Here is a 27,749-nt window from a genome sequence, read left to right as displayed (position 1 = left end):
CGTTGATCTGATTGAACATCTGCACTGTGACGTATTTGATCAAGACAAATTTTTAATCAACGGTTTGGAACTGCGCCTTCGACTTGTGAGATCAAGAGACAGTTTTTGCATCATGGAAGCCGAAAATCGCCACAAGCTGCACATACTGGAAACTTCACTGCTGGTTCGCCGAATGAAGATCAGCCCTGGAATCTTGCTGGCGCACGTACGGACGCCAGCCAGAGGTACGGCAAAATATCCCGTAACCAGAGTCGAGGTGAAATCTTTCACCATACACGCAGGAGTACAGGCAGAAACACTGGCCAATGTCATACTCGGACAACTACCGAAACGAGTGATAATCGGTTTTGTCAGCAATAAAGTCTTCAACGGCGACAGACGGCGCAATCCGTTCAAGTTTCAAAACCACTCTTGGAATTTCCTGTCGTTGTACGTCGACGGGGTTCAAGTCCCATCGAAGCCGCTACAGATGAGTTTTGGCAAAGACGATCTCTACGTGGACGCTTATCACACCCTCTTCTCCGGTACGGGGATTCATTTTCTGAACGAAGGAAACGGTATCGACCGGCAGCAGTTCGCTCAAGGAAATTGTCTATTGTCTTTTGACCTAACCCCCGATCTCTCGGCCAACTGTCCATCGCACTGGTCGCTCATCAAACATGGAACTCTCAGGGTCGAAGTGCGGTTCGACGATGCCCTCAAAGAAACTGTGAATTGCCTAGTGTACGCTGAATTTGATAATCTTATTGAAGTTGATGCTGCACGTCAGGTCATGACAGATTTTCCGGGCTAAGAAAGAGAGGGAGATCACGCCTCTCCTATTACGACCGCTTCTATGACATACCAGGTGGTGATTTCCGTTAGAGAGAGAGAGAGAGAGAGAGAGAACACCGTTAGTACACCACGCCAACGTCTTCAAGGGGAGCAACAGACCGGCTGTAGACACCCGATAAACAAAAATTGAGACGGGGATTGTAACACAAGGCTGTATATGTATAGCTCATCGCTTAGAAATTTCAGACACAAGTGTCCGCAATCGAATGTACCGTAATCCTGATACTTTTCATCGTTGTCCATAACGCTACCAACACCGAGATATTTCACGAGGTCTAACGGAGGTTGGAGATGTCCGAAACTGTCGAAGTAAACTACATCGTTGCCGCGTTTCTTATGGGCAACCCAGTGTGTCCCAGGGCCATCTTCATCATCGAGATTGACTACAGCTGTCTCGCTTTCACGCAGTCCGGTTTTGGGCATTTCGTTGCGCATAAAGATACCTCGGAAGTATGGAGTTTTCAGGATCTTTGCATACTTTAGCAAATCCGAGTTGGTCAACGCTCAGCGTGGTAGCTTACCATTGAGTTTCTTGAAAGATAAAGAACCAAACCCTTTTTATAAGGTTTGAGATGGAGACCTTTACCTAAGGCGATCGCTTCTATTGTTTTTATATGCCGTTTCCTTTCCTCCAATTCTCGTTCAGCCGGGCTTGTATCGATTCCAGCCTTTACTATACCCGCAAAACCTCCCGCTAACGCACCCATAGCGCTAGAACCGGCAAAAATAGGTGAAAGAAAAGGTAGAAAGCCGCCGATTTTTGGGGGTACGTTAGAACGCGCGGTGATCGGACATTATGTTAACCACCTTTTTTTTGTCACAGCTTCTTGAGCACGTTTGAGTGCAGACATGATGCTCGTTTTTGCGTCGTAGCTCCAAATCATAGACTGTTTTGCCGTTCGTATGATTTTGTTCAAAGGAACGTTCTTTGGTTTTCGACACCCCATGCCTAACTTCGTTTTCACCTTCATCGTGTTAGCTACAGCCCAAGTGGCTGCCTTCTCACCCAAATTTGCGTCCTTTGTGAAAACCCGTTTCAAGGTTTTTTCGGCTAATATTTTATCCGCAACGCTTCTAGCTTCAAGGTTCTCACGATTTTTCGAATATGCTATATCGTGTTTCTTACACGCTGCATCGAGAGGATTGATACCGGAATCACCTCTTGCGAGTCTTTCCGTCAACGTTGTACCAGGACCGCAGTATTGGTAACCGGAAACATGCAACTCGATCGGGAGTTTGTTGATAATGCTATTTACCAAACCTTTTCCACTTGCTCGCTTTTTTGAGGATCGCCTACGATCACGTGTGCGCACAATCATGTCTGCTCTGCGACTGAGAGAAAGTTGTGACAAACGATGCATTTATAGAAAATCCAGCCAGTCACGTTCGAGATGATGTCCGAGACACAATCGACCAAGCTGCCCGTGACGAATTTTGACAAATTTACGCAGCAGAGTACAAAACGGAAAAAACGTCATGGCGAATTGTTGTCGAGTAGTGTATGTGCGGTATTCTGCGGACCATCTAACTGTGGAAAAACCAACGCATTATTTGCGTTTATAACGCATCCTAACGGTTTGAGGTTCGAAAACCTGTACGTTTACTTAAAATCTCTCAATCAACCGAATTACAAGTTTCTGAGTCAGGTGCTCGAAAATGTCGACGGTGTTGAGTATCACCCCTTCAACGGGCATGAGCACGTCATTGCACCGAACGAGACGCAACGTAACTCGATCATGATATTCAATGAAGGAGCGTGCGAGGAGCAGGATAACATACGCGCGTACTTTTGTATGGATAGACATCGCGATGTAGACTGTTTCTATCTTTGTCAGACGTACGCTCGAATCCCTAAGCATCTCATGCGCGACAACACCAACTTGCTGGTCTTATTCAAACAAGACGAGATGAATCTGAGACATGTGTAGAACGATCATGTAAACACCGATATGTCGTACGTAGAGTTTGAAGACTTGCGTGCAGCATGCTGGAACGGTGACAAATATGGGTTCGTAGTGATCGACAAGGATAGAGAGCTCGGTAATGGTCGGTATAGAAGGGGATTTGACAATTTTATAAACATGACAAAAGAATAAACTACACGATCTTCGAAGGCGACGAAAGAGTAGCTTTCCAGAACTAGTTGAGTCAACATACAGGAAATTCGTAAGGAAAAAGAAGTCTTGCATCGTATCGCTCAAGCGGGTAATGCGATTCGTCGTAAGCACAGAATCCTCAAGACAGGAAGAGAGTCACTGCAGAAAACAATGAAGGATGTCTTTAAATCTGTGGTAACCCCGCTGCAGGAATAAGTCAATGTTTCTCAAAGCATGAAACTGGTCAAGGAAGTGGTGAAGTAAGAACTCAAAACTGAAATAAAGGATTAGCCGAAGAACGTAACGGAAGCAGAAGATCATTTTACAACTGCAGAGGAAGAGGATCAAACTGTCACAGAATCGTCGGTGAGATCAGAAACTGAATATCTTGAGATGCTCAACGATAAACAAAGACAGCACGATTTGGATACCGTGTACGGGGTACGGAGTCTTTCTACTGCCGGGCTGATGGTTGGTGACTCACCGATAAGCTTCGCGCGTGATTCTGCTTGCATAGGCGGTACGCTCTATCCGAAAACTCAGGGACTGCTGGAGCTGCTGTTTGAAAAGATGTTCAACAGCGCTCACGTTACCCGCAACGACAAGGAGAATTACAGAAATATCCTTCTCGCACCAAATGCTCGCAGAAAGTACTATAGCGCCAAAGAGCCTATCCGAAACGCTCGGAGCGCCAAATTCAAGCATTTATTTCCGAGCTGTTCAATATTTCTACGTCAGGCAAAGGCGTATCACCATCGTTACAGATGTCGAAGCGTACGGGCAAAGGTGTTCTACTACCTCAGGCTTGGGTTACTCGACAAGTTGTTAAAACGGATTGTATTTTCTGGGACGACGCTAACGAGCTGGTGGAACGTCTTCGTTTGCTTATGGCGTCTTAAGTGGCTGGGAATACAAGTCACCACAATTAAATCATGTAAATTCTGCAAGAATTACGGGAAGCCGGAATCATTTATTAGCCAACTCTCGTCGATTCTGCTATCATTTACGAGATGAGCGTCGACGTGTTTGGACGTTAGCTGAATAAAAACACAGCTGCGAGCACTTGCGGTCCTCCGGGTGTCGGGTTTCAAATAATAGCGGACGGGCATTATGATATATGGAACAAGAGACTGTGCAAGGTTACATATCCCGCAGAACCGGACAATGCAGGAACTTTAAAAATCTAGACGAAAATTTAACGTGCTGCAAAAACAAATCGACAACCTCGATCAAATGATCAAAGCTTAGGAGATCAGCACGGAGAAAGCCTTGGATACGTTCTACACAGAATTTAGAACAGGCAGAGACCTGTCGATTCGAAACGCGAAAATCATTTCTACATTGGATACCAGACTTAGAGCGTTGGAATATGAACGAGAAAGAGCAGGCACTGGTGACGGAACTGTATAAACCTGCACGCCGGAATTACCCGCGTCGACGTGTAGACGTGCGCGGCATCGACGAGACCTGGCAGGCGGATCTTGTTGATATGACGTCGTACGCTGAACAAAACAAAGGCTACAAGTACATGCTCACAGTCATTGATATTTTTTCAAAGTTTTGCGTGGGCTATACCGTTAGAGAGCAAGTCTGGAGATGATGTTACGAAGGCAATGGAATATGTGCTTGTCCAAGGACGGGTACTGAAAGATTTACACGTCGACTGAGGAACGGAATTTTACAACTCGAAATTTGAATCGCTTATGACACGCTACGGAATCAAACTTTACTCCACGTATAGTAATTTGAAGGCTTCGATCTGTGAACTTTCCAATTGGACGCTGAAAGGTGAAATGTGGACACGATTCAGCATGCAAGGAAGCTTCAAGTGGCTCGACATCTCATCTGATTTGGTTTCGGCTTACAACAACGCCAAACACCGAACCATAAGAATGAAACCGTCGGATGTCACCGTTGCAAACGAAAGGCTGTTATTACGTTAGGCGTACGGAGGGCTCCGAGCGATACCTACCATGTCGGCAAAATGCAAATCCGGCGACAAAGTTCGAATCAGCAAATTCAAAAATGTCGCCGAGAAAGGTTACACTCCCTATTGGACGACTGAAATATTCACGATATGTCGAGTGGAAAATACTCATTCTGTGACGTAAAAACTCAAAGGCCACCGAGATCAGTCCATCGCTGGTGGTTTCTACGAATAAGAGCTCCTCAAGGTTGAACATTCGGATATCTATCTGGTGGAGAAGGTGCTCAAGAAGTGTGGAAGAAAAATATATGTTAAATGGTTAGGTTTTGACAATACACACAACAGTTGAATAAACGAATCAGACATGTAACATTGAATAAATGAATTTTCTCTAGAAAACGTATATGTCTCTTTACTTTGTACCCGATACATAACAAGTATGCATCTTCATTTTTTAGACAATCGACAGACATATGCATTGTTGCACAATTTTTGTATTGCGAAGCGTTCTTATCCACTATCTTACACAATAATATTTTATACATCATGGTACAGTTACGAATTAAGTCCTACATAGATAACGATACGCTAATTACAAAGTTAAGGTGCAGGCTTGTAGCCCCACGGAAGCGTGTCGGTTGTGTTTTGAAACACGATCCGCTTGTCGTCATTCCAGCTCAGTGCCACTTTCCGCTGTTTTACAGTGTAAACCTCGTGCTTTTGACCTAATATCAAATGCTGATTTGTGGACAAATTTTCACGTTGCAACGCACATTCCAAGTAATCGTTGAAAGTTATTTTTCTCAACGCTGATCCTCTAACACCTTTGGCACGTTTATTGTCTTTCTCATCTCCCACGACTCGGAATGTGTACAATTTTGCTCCTCATCCTACAAATTCCAACATTATTTTTCCTTCATTCTTGTCTTCCATTAAGCCGAGGAGTTTTTTGCTCGCTAGAGGCATTCCATAAGCGTTATCAAGCGGATAATCAGACGTACCAAATTTATGCAAGTCCTCCTTCATATCTTCGTATATGTCGAGGACGGTAAAATTGTGAATCAAACTGCCGGTATCGGTGTACATTAAGCTTGCTCGGTTGCCAAATTTCCGTTTAATACAATTATAATGAAAATCGTAGATATATATTTTAGACAGATTCAGGATGGAGAAACCTGCATACAATGGTTTATTCAACTTGACTTTCGTGTTACTCATTTCGTGATCAGCCTGACATCTCTATACTGCCCATCATTTTCCATTGTTTTGCCAAAAACTGCATTATTCATCAGTTTGTAAAAATTTTTCTCGAATTTGTTGTGAGATTTTTTCCGCAAATCGGTATTTGAATCTATGTATTTTTTGAGCGACGGGGTTTGCCTGAATTTGAGAACTCTGTGAATTTTGAGTAATTCTAAGCCTAATTGTAAACATTGTTTCAAAACGCTATAGTGAACAACGTAGTTTTTCTTGGAAAGTAGCGTGGGCGTCAATTTCGGGTGTTTATTGTTCGAAATCGGAGGTACATAGTACTCCGGACACAATGGTAAATTTTTATGAGTTCCATGCAGCTCCTCAGGATATTTCAAATCTACCTCCAGCATGTAACCAAACTCAGTTTCGTTCGAAGTGGCAAGAACGTCGCACTCTCTGAAACCGGACACCCATTCGAAGGAATTACACGGCAGAGCAAGGCTCATAGCAGCACCGTACATTAGATAAGATTCTTCAACTTCTGGATCGAATTCCTCTTTCATATATCTATTGTTAGCCTTCGCGTATCTGTTCGAGCATTGTGACACACCACGTCGAATACCTTTTTCGATAAACATAACCATATCTATGTCAGTGAGAAGCTCGAGCTCCATGCCTGTACACTCTAACATTGCATCAAACGACAGACCGGGCGCTGTGTAGTAATGTAATGAGTCCAATTTGTACGTCTTTCAACAATTCTGTCGAAAATTTTGAAACACATAGGCTAGTAAAAACACGTCCGTCTGTAAATACAAGTCAGAATACTCTCCCGAAGTCTAAACGTTAAAGGTTTGCCGAACGTCACACGCGTGTGCGCGCCTGTATACCAACGTAATCATATTTTGTATTCCAAGAGCGATAGTAACCTAACTCCGTAGGACCTGCGGCTTTAAAAGTACGCTGACTCAGATACTGGTCGACCTTGCATTCTATCCTTGACTGAGTCTGCTGAAACCTTATCGTACAGTTCACGTTACAGTTACAAGGTTCAAATGTAGCTCAAAAACCTTCATCTTCGCTCATCGGTGCTCAGATTAGCACTTTCTATGATTGTAAAAGTCGATTCGAATTGCTGTTACATAAATTTGTTGAGTTAAAGGTGGACAGGATGGTTTAGCGCTGAGTGTAAAATACATATAATTTTCGATAATTTTTTTATTTATTATTTAACGTCGTACTAATCAATGGTATGAAATAAAAGCTGTGTGAAAGAATTTATACATTTTTCTTAAGGGTTATGAAACGTAGAATAATTAGAGACGCTGCACACGTTGTCCAGGTACGGTGTACAAATTAGGCGAGAGTCGACGCATCTTTGAATTTAATTCGACCGTACTGGCCGCCCAGATACTGCAAGAGCAACCGCTCCTCCTCCAGCGTCTGAACTAATTTCTGGTATTGGGTCTCGTCCTCGTTCAGCGGTAGCACAATCCGTGCTGGTAAGAATACGCTGAATCCGTCGTTCAGATCTGTGACGACTCGCTGTCCAAACCTCGTTTGGACTCGTCGAATGTTGGTGACTTTGTAGATTTTGAAAATTTCTAGCTCCGTCAATTCTTCGTCGGTAGAAATTCGTTCATGCTTGCAACTTTGTTCAGTTTTGTGAAATCCATTTTTTTTTATGTTTAGCAGTTACGTGTTTCTCGATAACTTCAGATTTGCAAACTTTTTTGTCACTTTGTTGAGTTTTGACTTCTGGTTAATAACGGTTTTCAAGTCGTGAACATTTTTAAGAACAGATCGATTCGCTGTTTCAGTTCTGCTTTATTTGAAATCTGTTCTAAATCGGAGTACAAATTATTATTAATCGGCTGAGATTGGATATTTAAAACACTTTTCCTACGGCGCTTAGTGTAGTCTCTTTCCTACCGATGTACACCAATTTTGTGCATTGTACATTATGGATATGAATGAATGCTCTTCCTTTTTATACTATTCTATTGCATTTTCGTGTCACTCGCTTAGCTCAAAATAATCAAATGAATATCTACTATTATTTGTTACGTTTCAGGAGTTCTGGTAGTGCTCAATGTGGCTGACTTCGGTGACAGCTTCGATCGCATTAACTTTCAAGAATTACCGAAACGTTTTCGTAATCCTTTATCAATAAACAACCCTTCTGATTTAATCAGATTTGTCCACTACACAGATTTATCGATAAAAACGAGGTGAACAGTTGAAGGCAATGGCCATTATACAGTGATTGTACGACGAAGTGGAGGTGCTCAGTTGCAATATCATGAAATGTGTGGAAAATCGAAACAATTAATGATACCTTCGCACCAAATCCGAGACTGATAATATTTAAACGCACGGAGATAAACAATTAAACAAAGTCTTGGATATAAATTTGGCAGCGTGTTTATTTTCCCGTAATTCAACCACGATACAAGACTCAAAGGTGGAATTCATAAGCCTCACCTATGCGTAGAAAGTAATGTAAAAACCTCATGGGTTTACCACTTCTCTCTTGTGATTTAGGGATTGAGGGAGTACCTTTTCGAGAGAGGGATGATATTTATACCTCTTAATTATTACGACTAAACGGCAAAAAATCAACAGCAAAATATTTTTTCATTGGTGTTCTACTACTTCTTATGCATGCTACTGCTAATAAACCGGTATCACTAACGATTTTGGTGCAAACATTAAAGTAACAAAGCCAGGAAAGAAAGTTTATGGCCTTAATTTTGGAGCAACAAAATCCTCGACTCGTATTTGCTGAGCAACGAATTCTGGAAGGGAGATTGTGGCCTAAATCGCGGAGCAACAAATTCTCTGACTCGTATTTGGAGAGCCTCAAATGCGGGGAGAGACACTGTAGCCCAAATTGCGGGGCAACAAACTCCCCGACTCGGTTTTGCTGAGTAACAAATGCGGGAAGAGAAATTGTGGCTACAATCTCGGAGTAACAATTTCCCCGAGTCGTATTTGCTGAGCTACAAATGCAGGAAGGAGACTCATCGCCGAACTGTTAGGTACTACGTTTCATACTGTAGATTGACGACTATAAGAGCAATTGTGCTTTCGAGGTATAGCGACGAATTCTGAATAGTCGGGGCACGGTAAAAAATTTGGACCGCAGACGTTTTTCGAGAAAGTACATCAGCGAGCAGAAATCACGCACGACAACTTGAAGAAATAACGCTATCCCACCGGTTCTCTTGTGCTTGGGGGTATGAGCGTTAGTTTTTGAGTAAGTAATAATATTTATGCTTCGAAATAGCAGTAAAATATGGTATTTATTACTAATTTTTCAATTTGTTTCCCAGGCGTGGTTTTGCTAGCTTTATTTTGAACTGACATTGCCGTCGATTCCGGCGAAACGGTTGGAGCAACAAAATCGGGAATGGGGCAACAAATTAGCAACAAAAGAGCATTAAAGCCTGAATCTTATCTAAACTCATTCTTCCAAGGTGAATTAATCCAGCTTAGATTACATGTTGGCGCAAGGTTTTTGTACCATAGAGGCTTTTTGAGGATCGTATCTAAAAAAAAAGTTATTGCACACTCTGAAATTTTCATGATTTAATCTTTGGAGTATGACGAACAATTCAATCGTTGAAAAAACGATTTTGAGGAGGACCTTACGTTGCAAGTACTATTTGTTTCAAACCCTCACATATTTATAGCATAAACGAATGAAGCCATTTTTCCGTTCAGTACTACATGCACAGTTCAAGTGATTCTGAATTTTCTCTAAAGATTTCGTTTTCCTTTCTACGCGATTGCTTACACACCAGAACCTTTTAAAAAAATTAGATTTTTTATACTTTAAGACTTCGAAAATTCATAACTGCGAAATATTGCACATCATGGTGAAATAAAGAAAACTGTGTGAATTATTTTCTTATTCAGTACAAGGAAGAAAATATTTGAGGTGATTTTATTGTTCAATTGTAAATATTATACGTAATGACCCATATATATCTACTCAATGCTGCTATATTGAGTACCTTGGCCCAGCGGACACTACAAAGTGCTGTTTGACCATGCGGCAACGATCGAACACCGATCTTTTTAAGGGGATGCCTTAGTCGGTTTCGACATTGTCGTATGTATCTCCAAATGTTTGGGTCCACGTTTTACAGACCCAAGAAAAAGGCTTAACAGCCCCATTCTATACTCGATTCTGAACAAAACCTCTCCAATACATCTTCATTTGACACTGGAATCAACAAATGGCATGAATTTTACGAAGTTTCTTTGTGATTTCGTGAAATCCGGACCATTTCTTCACTTTTACGTCAAATGAAAATGTATTGGAGTATTTTTGTTCAGAATTGCGTATAGAATTGGGCTGTCAAGCTCTTTTCCTGGGTTTGAGATACGTAGACTTAAATATCTGGACATATATACGATAACGTTGAAATCGACTAGAGTACTCCCCTAATGAAGAATGTAATGAACTGAACATGTTGATATCTTCTATGTTTCGATACGCATTTCTTATATGTATAGCTCCAACATCAATGTACGATACTATTCTATATGCTCGGCATGTGGAAAGGTATCAAAGGATTAGAGAATATTAAAACGTGCGCTTGGTTACAAGGCGTAGGGGCAACTGCCTTTATTTCACACTGGTCATCTTGAGCTTACACATATATACATGTCAATGAAGCTCAATCATACACTTCGTTTAAATTGAATCTGCCGCGCAACGAGAGCTCTAAGCTATACTGCTCTAGTCGATAGGATCGTGAGAGAACTACTCGAGTCGATTGAAGAGCTACAGAGGACATACACGACAGGTGCAAGAGGAGCACGAGAAAACTTATTCTAACATAATAAAATTGAGGGAATAAAAGCTTTAAATTTTGTTTCCCTTTTCCGGTAATATTTAAGATTATAAACCCGTTGTGAAGGGTAAACATTACAATTAAATAAAATTAAACTCTCTTCAGAGTAACTCAATTGAAGCATTATTTCACCACCACTACACCTCACAAGGCACCCATAAACATACATTATATAAATATAAATTAGGGTGGTCGTTATTTGGGGTCAAACTTAATTATTCCCCTTCCACCCCCCAAATCGGTTCGAAGTACGTAAAAAGTAACGCTGTAATTTTTTAAGATTTTTAAAAGAACGCTTAACCCTTGACCACAGGGGTTGAAGTTTTCCATTTAAAACACATGGGGTTTTCCTGAGTTTGGAGTAACTATTTTATTGTGGGCCTTAATATGTTTGTAACATCCTGAAATTTTCAGAAATTAGTTTACAAGCATGTTGCTACATGGAAAAAATTTCCGAAACCCCTACCCTCAAAATGTTGTATAACATTACCATAATAATAATAATTAAAAAAAAAAAAAATTTCTTCTCTTTTTTATTAATTTGCTTCCTCATTTTATATTATAAATGTATTCAAAAAAAGAATAATTTTCTACATGAGTTACAAATTCTCAAGTATTGTCTGTTTTTTTGCGTCTGGATGATTTTTTCGATATTCGCTTACCCATTCGCGAGCAGTTCCTGTCCTTCTCCCTGTCCTATCATGAGCACGATAGAGCGATTTCGAGAGTCGAATATACGAGAGTTCTATCAATTGAGATAGCACCGAAAAATTGTATAATTGAGTGAGTTATAGAGCAGCGAGAATATGAATTATTTTCCGACCGATAATGAGATTGCACCGTGAGTAAAATCCGGCGACAAAACAATACGAATGCCTCCGGCGTCGCGTCGTGGTGGAGCGAGAAGGACAGGGACTGCTCGCGAATGGGTAAGCAAATATCGAAAAAATCATCCAGACGCAAAAAAGCAGACAATACTTAAGAATTTGTAACTTGTGTAGAAAATTATTCCATTTCAAATGCATTTATAAAAAAAAAACGAAGAAGCAAATTAATAAAAAAATTGAGAAAATGTTTTTTTTTAATTATCATTATTATGGTAATGTGTTTGAGAATCGGTATTCTCAAAAGCATCTCTCAAGAAGCAGGTGTCGCTCAACGTGGACTAGCCAGGTAAATTCACTATCTCTGAGAACGCGCCTAGTTACCGGCTCTTCTAGCTGTCAATCAGTATTACTCTTCATCTCATTGTGCTCGCACGTGATTTGACTGTACCATCTCAACAAAAGCTTTATCGTGATTGTGGTGTACCAGTATTAGGATTGGATTTAACTTCATTACGTGTACATGATACGTGAAGGAGCAGTTGCGCCTGGCTTGGCTGTCGGGTAACCACTGTCGTGTCGTAGTACGTGTTCTTACGCCCTCACTCACCTAGCTCTTACTTAGCTATTCGCGCTAGCTATATAGGTATATCACAGTGACATAAATCATATTGACTTCTCAATTGATTAATACAATCATATTAGCCTTCTCAAGTGATTCCTAAAATCTGGAATCACCATAAATCACAATCGGGTTCTCAAGGAATTAATATATTCCAGACATGCTCATATCTCAAATAGCACACTGATCAAATTGTATTATTAAATAAAACCTGAGGTTAGTTGCAAATGTTCCAAGTTCTTCTCATCACTCATTTCTCAACATTTGGTGCTGCGAGCCGGATAGAACATTTGCAATCTCTTAAACATTAATCATTGTGCTATTAACTCTGACTTTCTCTCTCTCACTCATTGTCAAGATTAAGCCTATCTCGCTCGCCCTCGTGTGGTGCGCGGCGACTCGGACTTCTCACTCGCTCTCGTGTAGTGCGTGGATGAAATCTGACCCTCTCGCTCTCGCTCATTGCCAGGATTAAGCCTATCTCACTCGCTCTCGTGTAGTGCGCGGATTAACTCTGACCTTCTCCATCTCTTGCGGTTCGCGTAAAGTGCTATCTCTCTCGCGCTCACGCAGTTGTCTGCTCATCCTTGATTCTTCACCTTCTCACCTTGTTGTGGTGTTTACTTTTGTGACTCGTTCACCCTGACGTGTACATCAACAATGCCTCTCATGCGCGAGGACGAGTCGACCGCCAAGGAATCAACAGACTCCTTAACAACAGTGCCGATGCCACTGATAACACCGACAGCTGACCTTCTGACGACCGCTGACCATCTTCAAGGTTCAGGTCGAAGAACTCGAAGCAACTCACCGTTGGTGCTCCGCAGTGAATTGTTTCTGCGAGTCAATTCTCAGAATGAGCTAATCGAGTCGATGGAGAATATGCTTACTCAGATGACAAAACCTTCCGACGATATTGCGCTCACCGAGGTCATCATGACGCTCGACCAGCTGGATGAGATCCATAAGACTTTCCGCACCAAGCATTCGTGGCTAGTCTCACATTGGCCTCCCGCTCACCGAGACCACTCATACTTTGCCAAAGAGGTCAGCCTCAACGAATCCAAGCTGGTGCTCAAGATCAAGCGCTTGCTTGGACGTCTCCAAGAACAGCTCACACTGCCTGCTCAACCAATCGCTTCAGTCGAAACAGGATCTCGAACGCGCTCTCGTCTACCCGAATTAACGGTGCCGACCTTCAGTGGGGATATGAGGAAATGGCCAGATTTCAAGGCCATGTTTATATCTGTCATCGGCAATCGCTCAGATCTCAGTGATCTCGATCTCGGTCCCTCTCGAAAGATTTCAGTATCTAAAGACAGCGGTGCAAGGTGATGCATCAGAACTCATCGTCAATCTCACCCCGAATTCGTCATCATACACTAAGGCGTAGGAACTGCTCAATGGGAGATTTGAGAACAAGCGGCTGATTATCAAATCTCACCTGGATAGACTGCTCAACCTTAAGCCGATGCCGAAACGTCAGGCCAGCTCACTCACCAAGATAGTGAATATTATCGATGAGACAACTCAGCCTATCAGAACGCTCACAACCGAAGGCAGCAATGACTGTCTCATGGTAACACTCATGGGTGGACTGCTTGATCGAGATACTCGTGAGAAGTGGGAGACGTCCCTAACATCTTCCGAAGAATTCCCTTCTCTCAGCCAGCTCACCGACTTTCTCATGGCTCGTGCTCGTACATTACAGCACATCGAGCAGGACTCAACATCTGCTCAATCCAATGTTGCTAAGGGAGCTATTCCTAAAAGAGCCAGCTCATACCAGGCTTCTAACAAATCGCAGTCGACTCGGCAGACATCTCAGTCCACCCAACAGCGAGCATCGTATCCATGTGATTGCTGTGGACAGGATCACTTCATTGTGATGTGTTTAAAGTCCCAAGGCTGCTCATAAGATGCACGGGTAAGGCTCGTGAAAGAGAGGAGCGTGTGCTGCAACTGCCTTGGTCGGCACAACGCAGAAAGTGCAACAATTCCAGGCACTGCAAGATGTGCAACGGCACTCATCATACCATGCTGCATGGTGCATACCTCTCAACCATCTTCGATCCCTCAACTGAACGCTCTCGGACCACCAAAGATACTCAAGCTGCATCAACCTCTGAAGCAGCCAACCTTTCACCAGCGTGATGCTGAGGAACGATCGTCAATAATCACGATCACTGTTCGGTCGAACGAATAGTCAGAGGTGCCCAGGCACGAACGGTCGCTCATGCGTGTATACGAACACATGCGTTGCGCGGCCGACTCTCTCTGTTTTGTTTTTGCATGTGTTTTATTTAGACGAGCATGAAGGTGGAGGAGACAGCGTGGGCCAGGCCGCGTCAGTCAAGTACTCGAGCGACACGGGGTCGGTTGGTTCATTCCTTTTGCCTTTTTCTTTTCTGTGTGCGTTTCCGGAGGGATGGATAAATCTGAAGGGTTTGACTACAATTCGATTGATACTTGGATCTTGTGGCGTCTTGTATCTTCAAATCCTTCCTGATTGTTGCATGCAGGGGAGCCAGAATAACTTCGTAAGTACACTAACACAAGCGCGGTACGTCCCGCAAGGCACACCGGCGCAGCCCGGTTGTACCAATGAGCAAGCGCAATGCTTGACGCAAGTAATCTACCGATTGCTTGTACATACTTGGATTCATACAAGGTAATCCTTCAGGTACACCGAATCAAGCGGTGATACCCGAGCACAAGCGTAATGCTTACACGAAGTCGCCAGCGACTTCATTTACCACGATTATACTGCATGAAATAGTCCAGAGGCCCAGCGCAAATATACATAAGTTTTAAATAGAGATTCAATTCGGAAGTTTCAAACAAAACCAGCAATCAATACAACCACATATATACAGGGTGTCCCTAAATTGCCTCCCACGGACTAGCCAGCATGATACCTCGTTAAAATCCAACCGAGAATTTCTTTTCCGGAAGCTCGTCCGACGCATAGTTTTTGAATTATAAGCGATGGCGCTAGGCCAATTAGAGTGCACCATTTCATCTAGATTTGCCGCCACGGAAATTGCTGTTTTGTTCGTCTGGGTGAATTATTATTATTCGTTTACGAATTAAATATCGGCACCTCCCCTCTCTCGCTGCTGTATCCCTTATTCTTGAGGATGCGCTTCTGTTTACACACACAAGTGTGCGCCCATGGATGTGCGGCCGGCAGCGTGTGCCGCGGCAACAATACCGAGGTCAGTGCCCGAAAAGGGGTACAGCAGCGAGAGAGGGGAGGTGCCGATATTTAATTCGTAAACAAATAATAATAATTCACCTAGACGAACAAAACAGCAATTTCCGTGGCGGCAAATCTAGATGAAATGGTGCACTCTGATTGGCCTAGCGCTATCGCTTATAATTCAAAAACTATGCGTCGGACGAGCTTCCGGAAAAGAAATTCTCGGTTGGATTTTAACGAGGTATCATGCTGGCTAGTCCGTGGGAGGCAATTTAGGGACACCCTGTATAATGTCTTCTGATCGTAGATTTCACCTCCGAAATAATTCATTGTGCGAAATATATTTGATATGATAAATATCCTATACACATTGTAAAGCAACATTTGCGAGGGATTTTTTTCTCTAAGGTTCATACCTCAAAGATTTTCCTCTCTGAGCCATAATAAAACATAGAACTGATGGCTCAAAATGTGTGTTTATTTCATTTATTCCTATCCCCTAGATCTTTGTTTTCTAGATTTGGAAATCGTGACCAAATTAAAAAATACGCGGCCTCGTTTTTATTAAAGAGAACGCGCCCCACGAAACAATCACCCATCGGCGTGCTCATCTACAACATGCAGTCATCTCACCTTGCTGGCAACTGCAACAGCAACAGTCTTCTCGACGACCTCATCATACCAGGTTCGACTACTCATCGATCCTGGCTCAGAAATCTCATTCACATCAGAAAGTCTTAGCACACAGCTGAATCTTGAAAAGGGGCACTCAACACTTGACGTCTACGGCGTTGGTGGAAAAAGGACATCTCAGACAAGGGGCATTGTCACTCTTGCTCTTCTTTCCAGATATGGACCACTCTCAGTAAAAATATCAGCACATATTCTCAAGACACTAACAACTGTCCTGCCAACCAGTAAGGTACACAGTAAACTCACCTCGCCTCATCTCAAGGGGTTGAACCTAGCTGACCCAGAATTTCTCACTCCAAGGGCAATAGACGTGATTATAGGAGCAGACTTCTACGGGCAGCTCATAAAGCCAAATATCATTAAACACTCGTCTAGCTCTCCGATTGCTCAATTGTCCATCTTTAAATGGCTAATCATAAGTCCAATTCATGCACCGGTCACTCTGGCAAGAGCGGCACATCATGGCGTCTCATAAGCAACAAACTCATCCTTGCAAGACTTGCTAACAAGGTTTTGGATTCAGGAAGAACCACGAACGTCAATTGAAACCCAATTCACTCCAGAGAAAGAGGAGGGTGAACTCCACTTCAAGACTACTCACTCAAGAGACTCAACTGGAGGTTACATCGTGAGAATACCGCTCAAATCATCACCAACAGCTTTGGGAGACTCTCATCACACAGCACATCTGTGCCTTCAACGGATTCTCAAACGGCTTGGCAGAGATAGTCAGTATCACCAATTGTACACTCAGTTCATGCTGGAATACGAAAGAGCTGATCACATGATCAAGCTCGACGATAATTCAACAAGTAGAAGGCCTCACTATTACCTGACTCATCACGGGGTTCTCAAGCCAGATAGCTCGACCACCAAACTCAGAGTGGTGTTCAATGGCTCTAGTGCGAGCTCCACTGGCTACTCTCTGAATGATCTCATGCACGCTGGTCCAAATCTGATGATCAACATCTTCGACTTGGTCATCTGGATACGCCGACGTAAGCACTTGTTTGCTACAGACATCACAAAAATGTATCGGCAAATTAAGATTCACCCAGGAGAGTGGGATCTTCAACGAATACTCTGGGTAGACGAACAGCACGCGGAATCTCATTATCAGCTCACGACTGTTACATATGGGACAAAGGCAGCTAAAAATGGCCTGAAAAAAAAGGCGGGTGAAATTAATTTTGACCCCAAATAACGACCACCCCAATATACTGTAACGTGGCAGTTCGGTTAGGCCTGCCCGTTACAAGAGACTCCCTGAACCCTAGGCGAGATCCCGGAATCAGGGTTTAGAAAATCGAGTCGTGAAATAATCTTAGAGAGCGCCAGAACTGGAGTCACGCACCCGAGCTTCGACAGGGACGAAATAGCGCATTGCGACCAAGATATTACAGGCTTTTGTTTTTTTTATTTTTTTTGAGTGCACCGGCTACCCTCCAGCGACCAACTCCGACGCCGAACATCATTCGAGGCAAGGCGAAACCGCGGAGATCTCGCGGGAAGGACACCGAGGCTGCAGAGGGGAAGGCAACGCAGTTCCCTGCAGCGCGGGAATCCAAGGCGGATGCGATTCCCGCTGGCGGCCGGCGCGCCGCAGCCTCCCCGCTCACCCCGCCTACGCCCAACCCAGGCAACCGCGAGAGACCAGCTAGCGACGAGGGAGCACCACCCCGCCCAACCCCAGGACTCCGTAGAGCTGCGCGGGAGACGACATCGCGATCTAGCCTTAAGTTCTGCGCCGCGCAGCGACGACAGGTGCGCGGCAAGTTGCGCAATCCCCAAAATCGATGACCGATCGATTGTTGCGCATTCTTAGGGTGATGACGTCACGAAGGATCAGCGTGACGAGATCGGCGTTGCGACCATTCGAGATCACTCTAGTTCTGGCGGTTAACGAGGACTATCGAACACAGCGATCGTGCGTTTTTTTTTGGTTTTGAGAGTTTCGAGGAAATAGAGTGATCGCGAGGAAAATGGCAGCAAGGGACCACGAGGGAGTTGGCCCTTTTGTCGCGTGGATGTGGAGCGGTAAGCGCTGTTAACCTTCTTGCGAGAGAATCTCGAGAGATCATTAGTAAAGGCTTGCCGAGGACGGATAGCCAGTGAGGATTCGCGTTAGCGACTGTACTCGAGATTCTTTAGCCGATACATTTGCTTGGTGACCGTAGCCTGAGTTGCGCGTAAGGAAGTAGCGTTAATTTCGGGGGATCGAGGAGATCGAGTCGAGTCACGGGTTGAGCCGAGACATTATTGCCTCGAGTTTGAGTGTAACTGAAATCCGTTACACGGGGTCATTTTACTTCATCCGATACAGCCTCCGTTCTCGTGTAGGTCGCGAGCAGTCTCACGGAGAGCATTCGAATTCGCGACCGCGTCCCGCCGTCGCAGAGAAAGTGGAGCTCGGGTGCGCGCTAATAAAAATATTCGTTCCTAGAGGAGGGTCGCGGGTGCCGCGACGAGCCTCGTTTCAGTTTAGTTTTTTCTTCATTTGCATAATCCGTTAGTATTAAGTTGGCGATTAGCGCCGTTCTGTAGAGGACGATCGCGAGCAGCGCGTCGCGTCCGATTTTGCTTTTGGTTTCTTTTTGTGTGTAAATTAGCGGTCACGAGTAGTATAGTGACTCGCGCACGTAGGCCGTAGAGGTCTTCGGGATCCCTTCATATTTTTTTTTTTTTGTTTTTTTTATTGATTATTTTGTTTGCTCGTTCTTTTTTTTTGTAAGCTAAGCGTTTGCGTTTGGGATCGCGAGGACAAGCTTCCGCAGTATTGTTATTATTTTTATTTTTTTGTTGTATTATCGCTATTTTGAAATATATTGTTTAATTTTCTTGCTGCTTCGTGAAATAACTTGTCGGCGTACGTGTGGCGTATCTCTCTCTACCCAAAAATTACCCCTCCCCTCTCCGCGGCACTGAGCTACCGAGCATATGGTCGCGGTATATCGTATTACCGATTTCGAGGCGTGTTGACCACGCCAGGCGCCCAACAAATTTCGTGGTATTATTGCAGGTTCAGGGGACATTATGGACGCCAAATTATTGTGCACGCGGTAAGTTCTCGGTCATTTTCTCCGAGTGACCGAGGAGCGGGAAAAGTCCACGTCACAATACATAGGTGTCTCTCGGACTACGCATACCGCTCATACACATACACTCCCAGGTAACAATTTAATCTTTTGACATGAATGTGACGTCTTTATTGTGATGATCCTGATACGTTCAACTGTAAACGTAATCTTTACGTAATAAAAGTAGAACTAACATATCGGAAACGTAAACTCCATATAACGACAATCCATCACAGCCACACCAGCGTGTTACGTAAAGTATATGCTATGGTGTATATGCGATAATACTTTCCATAGAAATGATGTAAGACATACGGACCGTTTGTACATAACGTATATGGAACAGTGTAACATTTACTTTACATATTTGAGGAATCAAGTGTGACGTAACTAACATAACGTACGCAAGCTGTAACTGCAATCTGCCGCATCTACGTTACAGCGTATCTTTGATTGTACCATCCCTTGAAAGAGACAGCACGGATACATAACTTATGTGCGCATAAGCGCAACGTATACCGAGATCTACGGCTCCTATGTTTCTGCGTATCTGCTACTGCGCCATCTCTGAAAGTGGAAACATAACCTCGAACATATAACCTGCAAGTTCTTATAAGTGAAGCATAATATTATGCAGACGCGTCGTGTGTTTTATTTGTGACTTCAATACCAATTACTAATAAATATAATATCAGGTAATTCGTTACTATAAATGTAATATCAGGTAATTAGTTTATATTTTTCTTATTCAAGCCGAGTCGTCGGTTTAATCGACTCTGTTTAGTGAGTGAATTTGTATAAAAACCACGAAAAAAATTGAGGAATCGAAAATCTGGATACTTTGACGAGTATTCGAGCGTTTTACGGTACTGTATCTCTTTATAAATGAAAACGCTCAATCTTCTGATAAACATATAATAGGTAAAGGTATAAATTTTGAATCAGCCAAAAGTGTTTTACAATTAGATGAAAATATTCACTCATTTCCCCTCTGCCAAAATAAATTGTACACAACGTATTGCAGGTACCAATTATTTGTTATAGGTTATATATATTTTTCCTATGAAGACGATTAGTTTCCTCTGCAAAAAGTTCAAAATTTTGTCTGGGTTCACGATTTGAAGAATATATTAAACTTAATTAGTATGGGATACTTGGGGTCTAAGCTAATTTTTTGTAATGGTTGTGATAGCTAAATTCAAATAACATATCATTATGCTAATGCGGTTGATGAGCATTTCAATGCATTCGATCATTTTCACAGGATATTATCGGAAGATGCCCAAGATTGGAAAGGAGATTACTATTCTGTCTACAAGGCAGCGAAGACGATTAATTTTAAAAGAAGCTAAGAAATTGAAAAAAGTGCTAAAAAAAGTAAGCTCAGAAACTAATAGTGAAAAATGTGAGCATAATTTGAACGACAATAGCTCAGAAAATACAGATCCTAATGTTGAAGCATCAGAGGCAGGGTATTCAGAATATAATTTTCTCGAGACAGAACAAAGCAGTCCAGCTAGAGACGAAAACTTCAATGGTGAGCCTGATACTAGCGGTAGCAGTAGTTATTTCACAAAGAATACTGAAGATTGTGAACAGCATAGAAACAAAAATAATTCTGATATCTATACGGAAATTCAGAATTGGGCTATTGAATCATCAATAAGTCAAAACCATCTGAGCAATTTGTTGAAAATTTTGAAGAAATATGGACATGATTTGCCATCTGACGCAAGGACTTTTATGCAAACACCAAAAAATATAAAAACTACCAGTAAGTCACCGGGTAACTATTATCATTTTGGTTTGGCCAATGCTTTAACTAAATCTGTTTTGAAGTATTATGCGCCTAAAGATTTTCCATCAGTAATCAAATTCAATATTAATGTGGATGGTCTACCTTTAACGAAAAGCTCTGGAAGCCAGTTTTGGCCAATTTTAACGGCTATTGAAGCACCTTTTCATACTCAGCCTTGCGTCGTTGGCATATACCATGGCAATGAGAAACCTCTGGATTGTAACGACTTCTTGAAATATTTTGTCGAGGATGCTTTGAAGGTTTGTGAGTCGGGTATACAAATAGAAGGCCACAAAATATCATGTGAACTGAACGTCTTCATATGCGATGCACCTGCGAAAGCCTACATCACTGGTACCAAAGGACATAACGCATACTTTGGATGTAGCAAATGTATGCAAGAGGGTAAATTTAAGGCAAATCGTGTGACGTATCCTGAAGTTGATGCTACTTTGAGAACAGATGAATCATTCAGATTGAAAGTCAACGAAGAATATCACAAGAAGCGATCCATTCTTGAAAACTTGAAGATAGGAATGGTGAGCCAGTTCCCACTGGATTATATGCATCTCTTATGCCTTGGTATCATGAAAAAGCTGCTTCAATTCTGGGTAAAAGGAAGAAAAAATGTGCGGATGACCAGTGCACAATTGAAGGCGGCCTCCGATTACTTGATGTCGTTAGCCGCAACATTATCTAAAGAATTTGCAAGAAAGCCGAGACCGTTAGAGCAAGTCGATCGATATAAGGCAACGGAATTAAGACAACTCTTACTCTATACTGGACCGATGATATTTAAAGAACATTTAAATAAAGATAAATATTATCACTTTCTTAGCCTCAGTGTAGCTGTACGAATCTTATCCAGCGAAAAATATTCTACGACACTGATAGACTACGCACGGAGCTTATTGATATATTTTGTATCAAATTATTCACGGTTGTACGGTGCAGAACATATTTCTCACAATGTTCACAACTTAATCCATATTTGTGACGATGTACAATTACTCGGCCCTCTCGAAAAGTACAGTGCTTTTAAATATGAAAATTTTATGCAAAAAATTAAGAAAAAAGTTAAAACATCGAACAAACCCTTACAACAATTTATCAACAGGGTCCACGAAGAAAATGAACTGAAAATAAATCCTGCACAAAGAGAGTATCCGATTATAAAATTTGCCAGCACCGGAGAAGACAGTGAGGGTAGACGATTTATAAAGTCAGTAGAGTATGAAAACTTCTTCTTGGGTACAAAAAAAAGTGATAACTGTGTTCTTTTACGCAATGAAAACATTATAGCCGTCAACCGTATTTTCCTCAGAAAGAACAAAATATTTTTGTACGGAAAAAAATATCGGGATTCGAAATTATTCTTCGATAAGCCCTGCGACTCTTCGGAAGTCGGTATTAATGTAGTAGATGAGGAACGTTACGAATTCGTTGTGATTGAGGCCAGACACATTGAACACAAGTGTTTGAAAATGCCCATAAACGAGCGAGATAGTGTCGTATTTCCGATGGTTCACGAGATTTGAATTTCCGACGCGTAATTAAACAAGCAGTTCACCTATGCGAGCCTACCCTGCGCGCGCAGGCTCCTATACGTACGCACACGTTGTAACGCTCTTACAAGCCGAGCTTCAACAAGTCTCACACGTGCGTGTACGGATCTCACCACGCGGTTTGCAAGGTACGTACCGAACCGATAATCCTTTATTTTTCTGTTTTGTTTCAAATTTTCACATTTAATCAGCTTACAGCTAAAATCGACTCAATTTAGTTCTGGATCTAGGTTACCACTTATGGTATTTGCTACCTACTTACGTTTCTATAACCTATACATTTTTGCAACTCGTGTGCAACCGATAATAAATTCGTCTCGTATATATTACGCATTCCCCGCAGATTCAAATAGACTGTAATTGATCCCAAATGGAAGAAATTCCTGATCAATATTAAATTTGGCAAATGTATGCAGGTACTTTACCGTAAGAGAAAAAATCGCACTATTCTCGAAATGCACGTGCGATATATTATATGCAAATGATATATTGTTAGCGCGATTGGAGAGATGAAAATCTGTGGTTTCGATTTTCTTAATTTTACAGAAGAAGATATTTCGAAAAATCCCTTGGTTTTCATTAAAATTCAATGATCATAATCCGGCGACTATTCTTCAAGTTTTCAATATAAATAATGGAAGTAATTGAGTACATTGTTCGATGAAACTTATTGTTGAGATCCATTAAGATTTACAATAGATAGCAATAGAGCATCTAATTGAGGTAGGGAGGTTATGATAGAATGAATTAGATATCCAATTAATGTTTCTACTACATGACTCGACGTCTTCCTCAGAAATTCAGAATTTTATATTTTGATATTGACAAATATAAAGTTTTTAGTCCTCAAAGGAAACTATCGACCATGTTTTAGCGATGTCGATTGCATAACTTGGGTCTTTCGTTTCCACCCTGCTTAATCTCAAGTGATGAAATTCATTGTTAATAATATATTGTTCTATACTTTTGTTATCTAGTGAATTCATTTACTGACAATGACTCTGACTGGGCCATACGCTGTCGTTACGTTTCTCGACGAAGATGATTTTAGTGATGAGGACGATGATATAACGTCCGAAGTTCCAAGTACATGGCTCACTGCTACCAAAACTGAGTGTTGGTGGCCGAAAACGGCAGACGTAAAATCATACATAACAAAACGAAAGCCCCCTGTAAAAGACAGTGGAAAGTGGACACTCTGCCATGTTAAATTTGAAGGCTATTACGGTAAATAATTGTATAAACTGCATGTAATAGGCCCCCTTGCTTTTGTGAACTCAATTGAAAATGAAGTGATCGTCTAAAGCTCCGTGATATACTGTAGAATGCTTCGTGTTTATGCCAAAAAAAAACTATGCAATTTAAAGTACTTGAATGTCATTGAGCGTTTGAAAAAATCTTCCAATCATGATAATTTAGCAGATCGTAATATGATTCATTTATTCGATTAATAGCGTAATGTAACAAGCTAGGTAGACATAATTGAATATTTACAATTCTCATATTTACAGAAAATTTGGAGAAAGCTCGGTCTGTGGCTGCAACTAAAAAATCTGAAAGTGAGAGTAGCTCAAGTCAAAGTCAAGGTGATAAACCATATCTTAGAAAAAGGAAACAGCCGCTTCCTCGCGTAAGGGAAGAATCTACCGATAGGGAAGATTCGCCTGACAGTGAACATCCCACAACAACCTCGATGCCAGAGCCACCGAAACTTGATAAAAAGAAGAATATGAAACCTTCCGTTACAAATCGATCCACTGATATACCTGATCAGACAGATATTCAAAAAAAAAAATCATCCCCTGATATACCTAATCAGACAGATATCCCAAAGTCATCAAAACGAAGCCAAACAAAGAATAGTAATCCACTATCGGACTCTCAGACAATAATAGACATTGAGCATTTACCCATTGATTTAAACTCGACTAATACGAATACTATTAGTATCCCCCGGCACGAGCGAAACATATCGTAGGGAAAGATACCAACCTATCGTCAATACCTCATGCATTTGAGTCTTGGCCCATCGATATTGTAGTAGATGATTTTGACATAAATGCGGATAATGGAACTGCAGGTACATATATGGATAGTATTTTTTTATACAAGTTCCTAAAGGTGGCATGTGCGCATGAGTGGTCTATGATTTGGATTTAGTAGTGTAGAATAACCTTAATGAATGATAATTGGGTACCGTCCAATTTTTTATTTGGTTGATAAGCGTATTTTTTTTTATCTACAGACTTTCCAAGCAGTACAAAAAGACGCGGTGATCCTTCCCTAAATGCTAGTGCTTTACACCCTTCTGCTCATCAGGGTCTAGAAGGGCACTCAATATTATTTGACGGTAGTCTCCCTGACTTATGTAATAGTACGTATATGAGAAATTGCGACATACGCAATGCAAATTTTCTTGGATCAAAATAATATTCATGGTTCACAATGGAAGTACATGGGCTCGAGTACAATACGATTATTTTGCTTTCAGATTCTCAGGAAAAGACAAGAATACTCATAGAGGGTAACCTTGATTCGTTTTTAAAAAATTTTAGAGTGACCAAGTCCTGCTTGAATTTTGTATTCAGTTTCGATTACGTATTTGTGTTTGTACAGAAAAATTCTCGGCATTAACCACACTATTGGCTGAGATGTTGGTCACTCAACAATTAGTGGATCGACGTTTAGCTGAGATTGAAAAGAAAGTGGGTCAACATGGAACTGTAGGTCACGGAAAAGATTTTAAAAAGGTTACAGACGATCTTCCATTCAAAAACACTGCTGATATACAAGCGTTTGAAAACAAATTGGCTGATGCAGATTTTTGCAGTACTTTTGTGAGTGATTCATGATGTATTTTTACAAGGGAATTAGCAAGTAGACCTGCTCATTCAATTTTGGACAGAATTGTTTCTTTTCGTATTCTGAAACATTAACAGACGGTTGAATCAACTGAAAATCAAAAATGCCTCCAATCATTCTTAGATTATGGTAATAAATGTATTGTAAAAAATTCAACTCTGATGAGAGTGTGTGTGTAGGAAATTTTTCTGAAAAGGTACGGCTGGGAATCTTAATCACTTTTATTGTATCATGGGAAATTCATAGCAAGAGTATTACGATTTGTCTTTTTCTAGTCATTCAAAGATTCAAAAGCCGACTATTTTGGCAAAATTTCAAGCGAGTTTCTCTCAAAATATCCTTTCGAAGCAACGACCGTTGAATATGTTCCTATGAGAATTGATCAGTCATGTACAGGCATTTTTTTACAAAATATTTGATACATAAACTTTCCAAATGAAAATAATTATCTTTATGGTAATATTGTTACTCTCAGGTAAAGTATGTTGGACAAATTGGCGGGAACAGTGCTAAAGAAAATACTTTGAGAATATTGCGACAAGTATTCACCAACGACTTCGCTAAAGACGCTTCATGGTGCGGTCTGAGGGCCAATTTTCAACTTTCAAATTTGAAAGTCACAGCAGCCATCAAAGATTAGTGTGATTATTAAAGCTACATTCACAGAACAGTGAGTAGGCATCAATACGACACTAACTTGTATTTAACTCTACAGATGGAGTGAGACTGTCATACACCTGTACAGACAAAGAATTTGAAGATACGGTGTCAGAATGGTTCCGCCAAGCTAAACAGCGGTTCAAGAGACAGAATTCAAAAAAGAACGGACCTCAACCACATCCTGGAGCTAATAATTAGTACAGATGATGACGCGCTAAACCATGACAGTTTCCATAAGATGCCCCAAACAGATTTATGGGGTACATAAGAAGGAGATGCAGGTCTCATTTCCCCATTATCTTGCCTCGTCTTCGTACCTTTCTAAATATCTAACGTTTACTTTGGTAGTCTATACCAAACAATTAAAGACCTGGAAAATACAAAGTACAAAGATTTATTTTATAGTTTATTCGTGTTCAACGTTGAGAAAATTTTTACTTAGATTATTAAGATTAAAAAAGACAAATTTGATTAATGAAATATTATATAAAATGAGCTACGTGCTCATATTGTTATAGATACACGTACAGTGTGGTCACAATAGAAATATTACACGTAGTATTTGGACATTTTTTTTCACTATTTAAACTTGTTCTATTTCTTTCACTCTATTCAATATCGACGATTACGTTAATTGTGAGAGTTTTTCTGGCCTTATCAAAACAAACACATCGTCCAGTTACGAGATTGTGATAATTTAACCAATAGAATAACAGAGGAAAGCACTGAAGTGTTCGTGCCTTGAAATAGTTTCAATACTATGCCCATCAATGAAGTATAATAAATTAGTAGATGACTAAATAAGTTTGAAGAAGAAAAGTATACATACACTCGACCGCTTCTAACAGCAAGACCCTAACTCACGAGCTCCGCTTGTAAAGACTTATCTCAGGCACTCTATATATTCCGATTACAGAGATCGCTATACTCGGAGTTCCTAAGGTCTTTATAACCGGAGCTCGCGAGTTAGGGACTTGCTGTTAGGAGCGGTCAACATGTACTTCAAAGTTCACTTAGTAATGATCTACTGTACACAAAGGTATGGCTTCTCTACTTCGCTACTTTCTTAATTTTTTGAACATTAATGCTTATTATTCACTTTGTTTGATGAAACGTTTTTTTTTCTCCTCCATGTACTATATTTCGACACATATTTTATATCTTTCATAATATTAATATATATACTCAATCAAATAAAGGCCTAAATAATAAAATATAATATTAAGATAAACTATTTCTGTGATATGGATTAGGTAATACAAGAATCAAACATTCAATAAGACTGTAAAATGAAATTGTTCCTAATATCCAATTAAGCTTTTGAATTTATGTTTGTGTGTTAAATAGATATATACGTATGAGAATTAGTACAAATGTACGATAAGATCTTTGTATGCTCTATTTATGAGCAAGTCAATAAGTAATACATAATATAATAAACGAGAATACTCTATCTCACAGAACAATAGTTATATACTTGATACATTTATGGATAATTGATCGTGATGTATCTGATACCTACCATCATTT

The 27,749-nt window shown here is 41.1% G+C and overlaps 1 protein-coding gene and 1 long non-coding RNA gene across 4 annotated transcripts in view; one reads left to right on the top strand and one right to left on the bottom strand.

Moving 5' to 3' along the window:
* Positions 1 to 27,749, bottom strand: part of LOC107227349 (sodium/calcium exchanger 1) — a 1,225,609-nt gene that overhangs the window by 116,281 nt on the left and 1,081,579 nt on the right. The gene's annotated exons all lie outside the window — the stretch shown is intronic.
* LOC124294715 lies at positions 24,963 to 26,068 on the top strand. The gene is made up of 3 exons (XR_006904643.1): positions 24,963 to 25,071; positions 25,189 to 25,534; positions 26,035 to 26,068. It is a non-coding gene; the product is annotated as an uncharacterized LOC124294715 (long non-coding RNA).

Source organism: Neodiprion lecontei, chromosome 5, assembly GCF_021901455.1.
Source record: "Neodiprion lecontei isolate iyNeoLeco1 chromosome 5, iyNeoLeco1.1, whole genome shotgun sequence".
Classification (NCBI taxonomy): Eukaryota; Metazoa; Arthropoda; class Insecta; order Hymenoptera; family Diprionidae; genus Neodiprion; species Neodiprion lecontei.
This window is presented reverse-complemented; position numbering and strand designations above follow the sequence as displayed.